General features: G+C 60.7%; 1 long non-coding RNA gene across 2 annotated transcripts; it reads left to right on the top strand.

The window, feature by feature from the left end:
• Positions 1-1,035: 1,035 nt before the first annotated feature.
• Positions 1,036-8,597, top strand: LOC102461327 (uncharacterized). 2 transcript variants are annotated; one of them, XR_332353.5, is made up of 3 exons: positions 1,036-3,631; positions 7,171-7,265; positions 7,754-8,597. It is a non-coding gene; the product is annotated as an uncharacterized LOC102461327 (long non-coding RNA). The 2 variants fall into 2 exon arrangements; XR_332354.5 differs by having other exon boundaries at positions 1,040-3,631; positions 7,757-8,597.
• The last annotated feature ends 1,736 nt before the right edge of the window (positions 8,598-10,333 follow it).

Raw genomic sequence — 10,333 nt, 5'->3', positions numbered from 1 at the left:
CTCTCCTCAGGCCCCAGCTGAGGTAGCTGGCAGGCCCTCGTAGCTCTATACTGGCTGGAGGCCTGGTTTGTGCTGACGTGCCGATCGCAGACACCCGCAGATATCTCTGACCCCTCTCCAATGGGCTGCACAAACGTTCCCCATTGTTCCCGCGGCAACCAACGCTGCTGTCTCCATGCGCCTTGCTAATGAGACGTTACCGCTCCCAGATTAGCCATTCTTCTCCAATTTCCTCCTTTTGTTTGGGGATTCCTCCCATTTCCTGCTTCTGGCTCCATGTTCTTCACTGGCACATTGGGCAATCTGAGTACAGGAGTAGGACGCCTCCTTTCTCCTGCTGCGTTCGCCGCTCTGGCTCTCCAGAGCTGAGTTTCACACTTGACACCGGAAGCCCAGGAAGATCTCTCGTCCTCCAAACAGTCGCTTGCAGATCCAGCTGGACCCCCATGAAAACAACTTCCTCGCCTCCCAGTCGTCTGTGTGATGACTAACAGTGAGGCCCTTGACTCAAGAAGCACGTTCGACGTTGAGACGGCTGCTTCGGAGAGATCGTCAGGCCTTCGGAGCAAGTCTTTAACAGCCACAGTGCTTAGCGACTGGAACATCATACCCGGGGCTGGTGGATTCGCCATCGCGCGACAACCAGGGGCACCATGTCAGATATTGATGTGTGTGTGTGGGGGGGGGGGAGGGTTAGCTGTAACCATGATTCCATTCCAGGGGTTACTTAGGCACCTGAAAACTCCTGTTTTTGGGGTTTTGGGGGGGGAGTTTGTTGTTGTTTTGGCAGGTTTTTTGTAGGCAATAACTTAGAAATCAGCAAAAACAGACTTGCCAGATTTCTACGGAATCAATACTCCACAGTCACTTAACAAAAACCAGTAGCCCCAAAGTAGCCCAATCTATTTGTGGAACCCCTTTTATTATTACCACATTGGTCTTCTAGACCTTTGTAGCTATGCAGAAATCCAAAAGGTTGGAAGGAGGTTCCAGGATCTGAAAGAGTGAACGTCACCTCTGTGAGATTCACTGATGAATTCACCGATGCGTTTGGGAGACTCGGCCAGCCTCAGAACCATCACAGGGTAAGGGAAGAGGCGCTAAGATGGCTCCCCAGCTGGAGAGTGGCCACACAACTGTAAAAGGGCTGGCTGCTCAGGGCAGCATTGGTTTGTGTGAAAGACCAGCAGCTCCTTCCAAGCTGTTGTGGGGAAAAGCCCTAGAATGAACAAGTGCAACCGCCGCCCTGCTGAGGAATCAGCGTCTGTGTGGAACAGCCCGGGGGGGCCCTGCTGGGAAACTGCCCCACCGCCCAGGGAGAGTCTCTCATGGACAAGTGGGACTGAGGGAAGGAGAGGCGGCCACCCTGGGGCGCTGCCAGACCCCCAATGGGAGTTTGCAGCGCAATGGAAGCCATGTTTGGGGAGGGTCCTTCTTTCGCTCTGCTGCTCTGGCAGTGAAGCAGGGACACAGCCAGAGCTCGGCGCACTGGGATGAGCCTGGAGCAGCAGCCCCCTCGCCTGCCCTGCCTAAGCTGCTGTGTCTCCTGGTGTCCAAGGGGCTGATTCCTCCCAGCCACTAGCACGGCACCGGGAGGCTGAGGGCGGGTCGCGCTGAAGCCTGCAGCAATCCTCTTCTGAGGGTCCCCTCCCGGCACCTGCTCGGCTCCATGACCTGGAGAAAGGGGCTGCTGGAGCTCCCCGCGCCTGGCTGGGGAGGGGAGCCGAGGGGGCCCCGCAAGCTGCCCGGTGGCTCCCCTTTGTGTTCTGCACTGGCTGTTCAGCGCTGGCCTTGCCCATCCAGTCTCTCGGGAGCGCCCAGCCCAGCTCTCAGCTCCAGCCGGGAGCCCGGGGGGTGGGTGGCCGGGGGCTGGGCCGCTGGGTCTCCTGGCTGTGTGGAGGCTAGTGGGGAGGGATCCGGGGTGATGACTGGCGGCTGCCGCCTCCACTCCCTGCTGCCTCTCCCTCCCCGTCCGCAGTGGGCCCAGTAAATACAGTCCCTCGCCCATCTGGTCCCTTTCCATCCATGCCACTGGTGCCAGCTGCTGGCCTTAGCGCTGCCCTTAGCGAGGGCCGGCCGGGCCCTTTCCAGCTCCGGTGGATTGGACGTCCCGTTTAGTTTGCCGGCACCACAACTGTTTGAACCAGGAGCTCCCTAAAAGTCAGGAGACAGGGGGCCTGCCGGCATCAAAACCCTGACCCCTGGGCATCCCTTTCCCCACGGCCCCCTCCTCTGCTTGCTCCTCTTTGCCCCCTGCCCCCATCATCCGCCCCTACAGAGAGCCAGGGCTGCCCCCTGCCGAGGCCCCGGACTGGACACTGGCTCCCAATGGCCGGGACGGGGAGGAGAAATGTTCCGTATTGAAGGGCTCTGCAGCCACTGGCCAGTCCCACCAGGCACTAGGTCCCTTTGCTCGTGCGGAGGCAACGGCGGCTGCTTTCGGAAGGCCACACCACAGGGGTGACCCAGCTTTCTGGATGTCCTGGACACGGGCGGCGGGTGAAAGCCAGCTCCAGCCCCGCCCCTTCTGCCTGAGGCCCTGGAGCCAAGCCCCGCCCACCACCCATCTGATCCTTCCTGGTCCCCTGGAGGGCCGATGCTGGTGTCCTACAGCCGCAGCCCCATCCTTCCCTGGCGGCCGGAGCGTGTGGGCAATTGTGGGAAGGCCGTGCCTTCCCTTGCCTGCATCACCTGCCGAGCATGGTGCTGAACACGGGGTGATTGCGGAACGCTGTGTTTAGGGGTGGCTGCTCATCTGTCTCTTCATGGGGGCCCTTATCCCCATTGCTCCAAACTCTGGTGGCACCTCTCCTCCTATGGGAAGCCCCCAGAGCGCCCCTCACCAGGCCTGGGGCCGATGCCCGCCCCCCAGCTCCAAGGGGGCTTGGTCTGTCTCCTTGCCCTTTCCCCGGGTTGGCTCTTGTATTAAAACTCCCCCAGTACTCCACGATGCTTCCCATCTACAAGCAGCCGGCCAATAGCTGCCCAGTGCCTGGCCTTGCTCGATAGGGACGCACGCCCGTATGCAGCGATCCCCTGGGAACCCAGTGCCCCGGGGCCCTCTTTCAGAGGGGGTTTCAAACTCCGGGTGAACCCTGATCAGAAGCCACTGGATAATCTCAGAAGGGGGCCGTGTAGTCTGCATCAAGCACTCGCTGTTAGCGGCAGCCTCCTGCTTCCCGACAATTAGTCCTCAACCTATTAAGTGAGCCAATTCAAGCATGGGAGAAACTCGCAGCAGCGCCTAATAACTCCGGCGCTCCTGCCAGGATGAGGTTCAATTAGGAGCACGCAGCCGTGGAGACACAAGCAAGTCTTTGTGCATCGCCCGGCCGCCGCAGCACCCCTGGGGCGAGGCAAGAGCCTGCGATGAAAGGCAGGCCCAGAGCGGAGATGTCGAAACGGAGAAGGTGGAGAGCAAGAGGAAGGAAAGAAGAAAGGGCGAAGATTCCTGGGAAATGAACCCAAAGCCGGGGTCAGAAAGAGACCAGGCGGGTCTGGACAGGGGAACAGAATCACCCTGAGAGCACATCAGGCAAGTTTGCCACTTTGGCTCTGCGGAAATGTTTCCCGGGAGGCCAGACGTCGGCTTGGTGGAAAATCATGCACAGCCCATGCTGCCTGCATGTGGGTGAGTGACCTACTGGGCCGTGGGGTGTCAGGCGCTGGGGCTCCTTGCTGCAGGGGGTCAGGTGAGCTGTGGGGGGCTGAGGCAGCTCCCTGCCTGTCCTGCCCCGCAGACTGTGCTGCGCCCCAGAAGTGGCCAGCAGCAGGCCCGGCTCCTAGGGGAGGAGGGGCACGCACAAGGCTCCATGCACTGCCCTGCCCCCAGCACTAGCTCTGCACTCCCATGGGCTGGGAACTTGCTGCCAGCTGCTTCTGGGGCGCAGCATGGTCTTGGGTGCCAGGAGAGGCAGGAAGCTGCCTTCCCTCTTCCCCCCGGCTGCATCGCTGACTAGGAGCTGCTGGAAGTCAGCCCCTCCCGCTCCCCAAAAGCTGGAGCCGAAAGCTGTGGCCCCCGCCGCAGCCTAAAGCTCATCCCCAGCCCCACCCCGGAGCCCAGCCTCCAGGCAACCTACTCTGGGTGGCGGCAGCAATAATCTTCAGCAGGGTGGTGAGAAAGCGAGTTTGAAAACGGCTGGGCTAGAGGGTGACCTGCTCGTGGGTGAAATTCTGCCCTCGGCCACTCGGGAGCATCTCGTGCAAGCCCAGGGAAGGAAGCGGCGCTGCGGCTGCGGAACAGAGAGGACGCCGTGGCCTGTGAGTTCGGCCCCAGCTCCCTACGGAGCAGACCCCGGCGCTTGGCTCGGGCCCCCCGCTCCGGAGTGGCACGCCCTCTCCAACATGCCGGGCGTGGCGTGTGAGAGCTGGGGCTGGGGGGCGGACGCTCTCCAAAAGAAGAGACAATCACAGCAATGGAATTGCACCCCGGACACGTCTTATCGGCTTTGCAGGGGTGGAAAAGCAGCGTCGAAAACCCAGTGACTGAAATCAGTGAAAACAAGAGCCACCAAGTGTCACCCACAGGCATGGGGAGGTGCAGGGCAGCCGGGGAAGCAGGCGTCCCCTCCACTCCACACTGCTCGACGCTTTGACCCCTGGGGGTGTTCGCATTGCGTGAGATGTCACACGGGCCGTGCAGGATCATGGGACTGCACAGGCAATGGCCCGTTATGGCCATGTATGAGGACACACTTCTCACTACAGCCCGGATCTGAGCCATAAAAAGCCATACGGTGTCGCTGGCTTGCTCAGGCAGCGGATCGCAGACCCAGTCGAGAGAGCTCTTCCCACAGCCCCGGCTCTTCCAGCCTTCGGAGAACCCCTTGGCCACGCAGGTGGAGGCGGAGCCGCTAGAAAGTGGTGAGGCGCACACCCAGGCTGCTCCGGCAAGGGCGCCTGGCATGTGAATGGCGGGGGAAGAGCGCCCGGCTAAAACGGAAGCTCCCTCGAGCAAAGAGACAGATCTGTCACTTCCCCCCACCTGCGCCTGGGGTCACCGGCTCCGCAGCGTGGGAAAGGAAAGATGCCACGTCAGAGCGCCCAGCAGCAAGAAGAGGGGGTCCGTGGCGCGGAGACTGGCCGATCAGCGGCGGAGCGCAATGGTCGGGTCGGCCTCGCAAACGGAACAGTGGCATTCGCCGGCGAGGCCTGGGCGATTCTGCCTCGATCTCACAGCCCTGCCGGCGTTTCAGACTTGCCGGGTGCTGGACCGAGGCCATGGGCTCTGTGAGTGACCGGGGACAGCGACACCCCCAGGACATGCGCTGGTGGGGGAGGGGATCCGTGTGGGAGGCGAGCTGGCCTGCCAGGGTGGCTGCTTCTGGGCTGGAATGGCACAGGCCGCCTGGCAGCAGATTTCAGCGGGGCAGCCGTTAGGTGCTGGCACGCTGGACAGGTCTCTTCATTCCCGATACGTGGATCTGTCGCTGATCTGCATACAGTCACACCCGGGGGGGAACGGCTGTGCCGCTTCGGAGATCGTTAACGCTCGTTAGAGGATTTCCGGAGCTGATAAAGGATTTTCTGGAGCATTTTCCACACCCATGTGCTGGGGGTGACTTGGGTGGCTGCCTGGAAAACCCTCTTCCAAGGAGAAACCCGGCCTGGGGCCTGATTTCCAACTGCCACAGCCAGGGGCGAATAGCAGGTGGGACCCCTGAGCTAAGGGGGTCCGGAGGAGGGCGGCTGCGGAGGTGCCTGGCTGGTGGAGGTGGAAGGGAACGGCTTGCGCTGCGCACGGTCTCATTCCGGCGCGGGGCCTGGGCTTGCTGCTCTTGGCACAGGGCCTGTTGATTGTGTGGCCTGGCGCCCATCTCCCAGCAGAAACGCCTTTGTAGACGGATCCCACTCGCTCATGTGACGGGGAATGAGGTTCCCAGCCAGGAGGGGGAAGAGCGACGGCAAAAGCCAAGCCCCTCAAACCCCGCGCTGCCGGGACGTGCAGGCCTCGGCAAGCGCGCTCCCAGCTTTGCGTTGGTTTTTCTGCGTGTCCATGTCATGCAGCCACCCGCCCCTGTACTGGCAGGAGCAGCAACGGCGTCAGCATGTCTGGGCAGGTGCGGCTGCCCAGCCGGGACACTAGAATTGCGCTCGCAGTTCCCATGCTGTTGGCAGGCTGACGGCTCCCGGTGTTACAGAGCCAGCAGGAGCCAAGGCGGAGGGGCAAATCCGTCTCCCGAGGTCCCTCCCAGGTCTAGTGTTCTACGACTAGGAGCCTATCCCGGGTGGAACTGCATTGCCGACACACACGGTCTACCGGCCTGGGCTGCCCCCAAAGAAGGGACTTGGTCCTTCCTTCCTATCTAGGGTGGCTTCCAGCCCCCTCCACTCACATCAGGACCAAACACCATAGACCATCCCTGACAGGTGTCTGTCCAGCCTGCTCTTAACTATCTCCAGAGATGGAGACTCCACAACCTCCCCGGGCAATTTATCCCAGTGTTTCACCACCCCGACAGGCAGGAAGTTTTTCCTAATGTCCAACCTAAACCTCCCTCGCTGCAGTTGAAGCCCATTGCTTCTTGTCCTGTCCTCAGGGGCCAAGGAGAACAATTCTCCTCCCTCCTCCTGGTGACACCACCTCTTACCAGTGTGGTGTGTGAGCACGTGACCTGCACATGTGTATTTATCCTCCCCACCATGCTGAGTAGTGAACGGCTGTTGTCTCATTGCCTTCACTGGAGCTATGCCCGTTTACACTGCCCGGCGAGCCGAGCCCAAACCATAAGGTTACACGCTAGAGGGTTGTACCCCAAAGTATCTGGCACCTGATTCGCATCCTCAGTTTCAATCCCATTGTAGGCGCAGATGGTGTTGGGGCAGATGTGGGTGGCTGCTAAAATCCAATCCTCTCCGGAGGAAGGGAACGCCAACAGGGGGAAATGTATTCTGCAAGGGCTCTTGGGGAATAGCTCTGCTCCCAGGTGGATGCTATTCCAGAACTGGAGTTGCTCTATTATGTGTGTGCTTCCAGGGAGGAGTAACGAGTCTGGAATAACCTGCCTCCCTCCCCCCGACTTATTCCTCAACCCTTTATTTGGCAATAAGTATTCTGGTCGATTTCCTCACAAAGACAAGGCCTTCCACATGCAAGCTCTGACGGTGCCCTCCTTTTCTCCACCCCTAGTTCTCTGCTAACATTTGTTTATTTCCTCCTTTATTATCCAGAAACGGCTGTCTGCCTGGCTCCTCATTCCCCCACATCTGGCTTACTACAGCGCCCGGTTCATCAAATGTATGGATAAACAGTCTCTTCCACGCAGGTAATTCAATATGCAGCTGCTCGGCCTGTTTTGAAAGCCTGAATCTCTCATCGCTCGGCTTCTGGCTGAGCAGCGGGACTGGCCTTTGACGTGCAGAGGGCAGGGTAAATATTTGGTTACCTGCCGTGCTGCCCTTGTGCGTCATGGGCCCAGCGGTCGGTTTGTGGGGCATTTGTCAGAACAGGCGGCCTGGCTCGGGGGATCGTCTCTGGGGGGATGCACAGCGGGGTTGTGGGTTGATGCGGTGCAGTAAGATTTGACGCCTCACAAGCCACAGAAAGAAACAGCCCCCTGTGCAATGCCTCATGGAGCTGGGTGGTTCACATGAATACCGGGGGGGGGGGGGGGGGGATTAGAGTCCAGGCTCTGTGTTAAGTGAGGCTGGAAGCTGCTTCTGGCCGTCTCTTGTTCTGACCCTTCGCTGTAATGCCACAGAAGGAGGATCTGGAGTTTTAAAGCTAGGAGTCACCCAGATCTCTGTCGCTCAGCAGCCTGGGGCCGGAGCCACTTCCTCGACAACTGCTCTCGGGGGCTGCCAGGAAAGGGGAACGGAAGCTGCTGAGACGAGCGACACCAAATGCAAGGAAGGGGCAGTGAGCTCCGCTTTGTTTCACTGCGCTCGGCTGCCAGCGCTGATTGATGTGGATCCCAACCACGGGCTTCCCCTGCCTCCGCGCCAGCTGCCCGGGGAATGTGCTGCAATATCCCCCTCTGAAGTGCCCCCTCCTGGCTTGGAATTCACACAAGAACTTTGCTCCAGTCTTGCTTTGATCCAGCTTCGCGCCACGGAGCCAGGCCCTTCTCTAGGGACGCTCGCCTTTCTTCCTCCCCTCCCTAGGGGCTTGGATCCCTGGATTTGTATTGCTGCCGATAGCACCTCCCAGCAGCCCCGATCCATTGTGCAGCACAAGGGCAGCTATCATATGACACACGTGGGTGGTGCTATGCAAATAAGATGACAGCGTGGTCTGGCTGATAGGACACTTGTCTGGGAGTCAGGAGACTGGAGGTTTATTTCCAGCTCCACCTCTGGCCGTCAGCAAATCGTTTTCCCGCTCCGTGCCTCAGTTTCCCCTACCGTACTTTCTCTATCTAGAGTGTAAACTCTTTAGGGCACGCGCTGTCTTTGTGCGTTTACAGCCCCCGGGGCTCTGATCCTGGCTAAGGGGGTCCCAGCGTAGCAGGAGTTCACAGCACACCCTGCAGTAACATTGCAACGGTCTCGTTTGAGCCTCGGAGCCTGGCAGTGAGAGCTGGATCCTTCCAAAGTCCTGGGCTGACTGCTGCTGAGCGCAACGACAGTGTGGCTAATAAAGGACTAGCTCTCGGCAAGCCAGCCTCCCAGGGGACCATCGGAGACCGCCGAACATAGATTCAAGGTCCAGATTCCAGAGGAAAAAAATTACCCCCCCTCCCAACTATAATAAGTACATTTTTTGTAAAGCATCTGACCATTTCAATTTACTCCCCCTCCCCCAGTCCGCCTATGGATCCCTCTTGGCCCAGAGCCTATGGGAGTAAGGGGCATGCCTGGGTTTTACCCCGCCACAGTCATTTGATGTGCCAGCAGAGCCCCAATAAGCCACCACCCACCCTTTCGCTGCCTGGCTGCTAGGCCAGGTGAAATTCTCCGCAGGGTGAGGCAGCTGCCGAGGAATCCAAGACGCTTGCCAGACGTCCCCCCACGCCCAGACCCTGCTGCGAGGGCCGGCTGGAGAGCTCCCGCCGCGCGCTCGCCCTGGCACGGCCGGGAGAGGCTTACGAATTACAGCACGGCCCCCCCCGCATCCCAGCCTCCTCCCCTCCCGCTCCCCTTCCCCAGGAGTTAGAGCAGAGCCAGGGCCTGGAGCCGGGTGCGTAGGACGATCCCCAGGGGCTAGCTGCCCCCGTAGGGGAAGGCCAATGAGCTCTACCAACGTAACCCAGCACAGCTGGGTCCAGGCTAGACTCGGGGGCTGTGCTGGGGAAAAGAAACCCCCCTCCCAGGTGAAATGGTTCTGTCAGCCCAAACGCTGCCCATGGCCTGGCTTTCTCTTGTGTTACCACCAGCTTCCCCCGGCTGGGGCTGTTGTCCTGGCCAGGCGCTAGGAACGCCCTGCGGACAGCTGCGGACACAGCCCGGAGCCCGGGTGGAAAACACACCTGTATGCCAGGCCGGGGCGGGGGGAGCTGAAAAGCCCCCCAGCCGAGTCTCCTCACTCGTTGCTGCCCGGCCTTCTCCAAGGAGGCAGCCGCTGGCGAAAAGCAACAGCAGCTCAGTTCTCTTCAGAGGGGGCTGTATTGCTGGGGCGGCCTCTGCTTGGCACTGACCGTCTGCCCGCCGGACTGTCCCACCTGGGACCTGCCGGCTTCTGCTGCCCACACACCTGTGCCCGGGAAGCAGGCCGGCTGCCAAACGGTGCTCAGGGACCCAGCTTGCGTGGGGATACAGGCAGCAGGGGCTCCCTGGGTTCCCTGAGGAGGCTCAGCCCGCCAGAGGCAAGGCAGAGGTAAATGCGGGTCTTCCTTCCCCCGCAGAGCTCATTCCAGCTCCGGCTGGTGGCTGGGGGGCAGATGTTGATACACCCCCATGAGCCCCCCCCCCCCCACACACACTGAACCCCTCATTTTTGCCTCATCTCAAAGCCAGGGGATGGGCCACAAAACCTACTAGCCCAGCCTCCCCAGGCTCTGCTGTGTGAGGGGAAAGTGGGGAGGGGCTTTCTGCTTGTCTGCCGGAGGCCACCTCGGCGGGCGACTTGGGGTCTTTTTTGCTTCTCCCTTTTGTGCGGCCCCTGAGTGATTTGGCTGTGGGCCAGCAGCCCCCGGCCCAACAAAGGTCCCCCCCACGCCCCACGGGTTCCCACTGCCGCCTGGTGTGCAGCTCTCTGTTCTCCTCTGCCTCTGACTCCTCGGGGCAGGCCGGCAGGAAATCCGACTGGCTTCCCGCCAGCTCCCCTCTGACTCCGCGTTCGCTTCTGCTGCCAACGGCGTTGCCCCCGTTTGCTGGACCTGGGCTGCCGGCCGTGTCAGCCGCTCAGAGCACGTCTAAAAATACCCCTCCCCGTTCGCCACCATCTCCGCCGCAC

Source organism: Pelodiscus sinensis, chromosome 7 (assembly GCF_052426305.1).
Source record: "Pelodiscus sinensis isolate ZL-2025 chromosome 7, ASM5242630v1, whole genome shotgun sequence".
NCBI lineage: Eukaryota > Metazoa > Chordata > Testudines > Trionychidae > Pelodiscus > Pelodiscus sinensis.
This window is presented reverse-complemented; position numbering and strand designations above follow the sequence as displayed.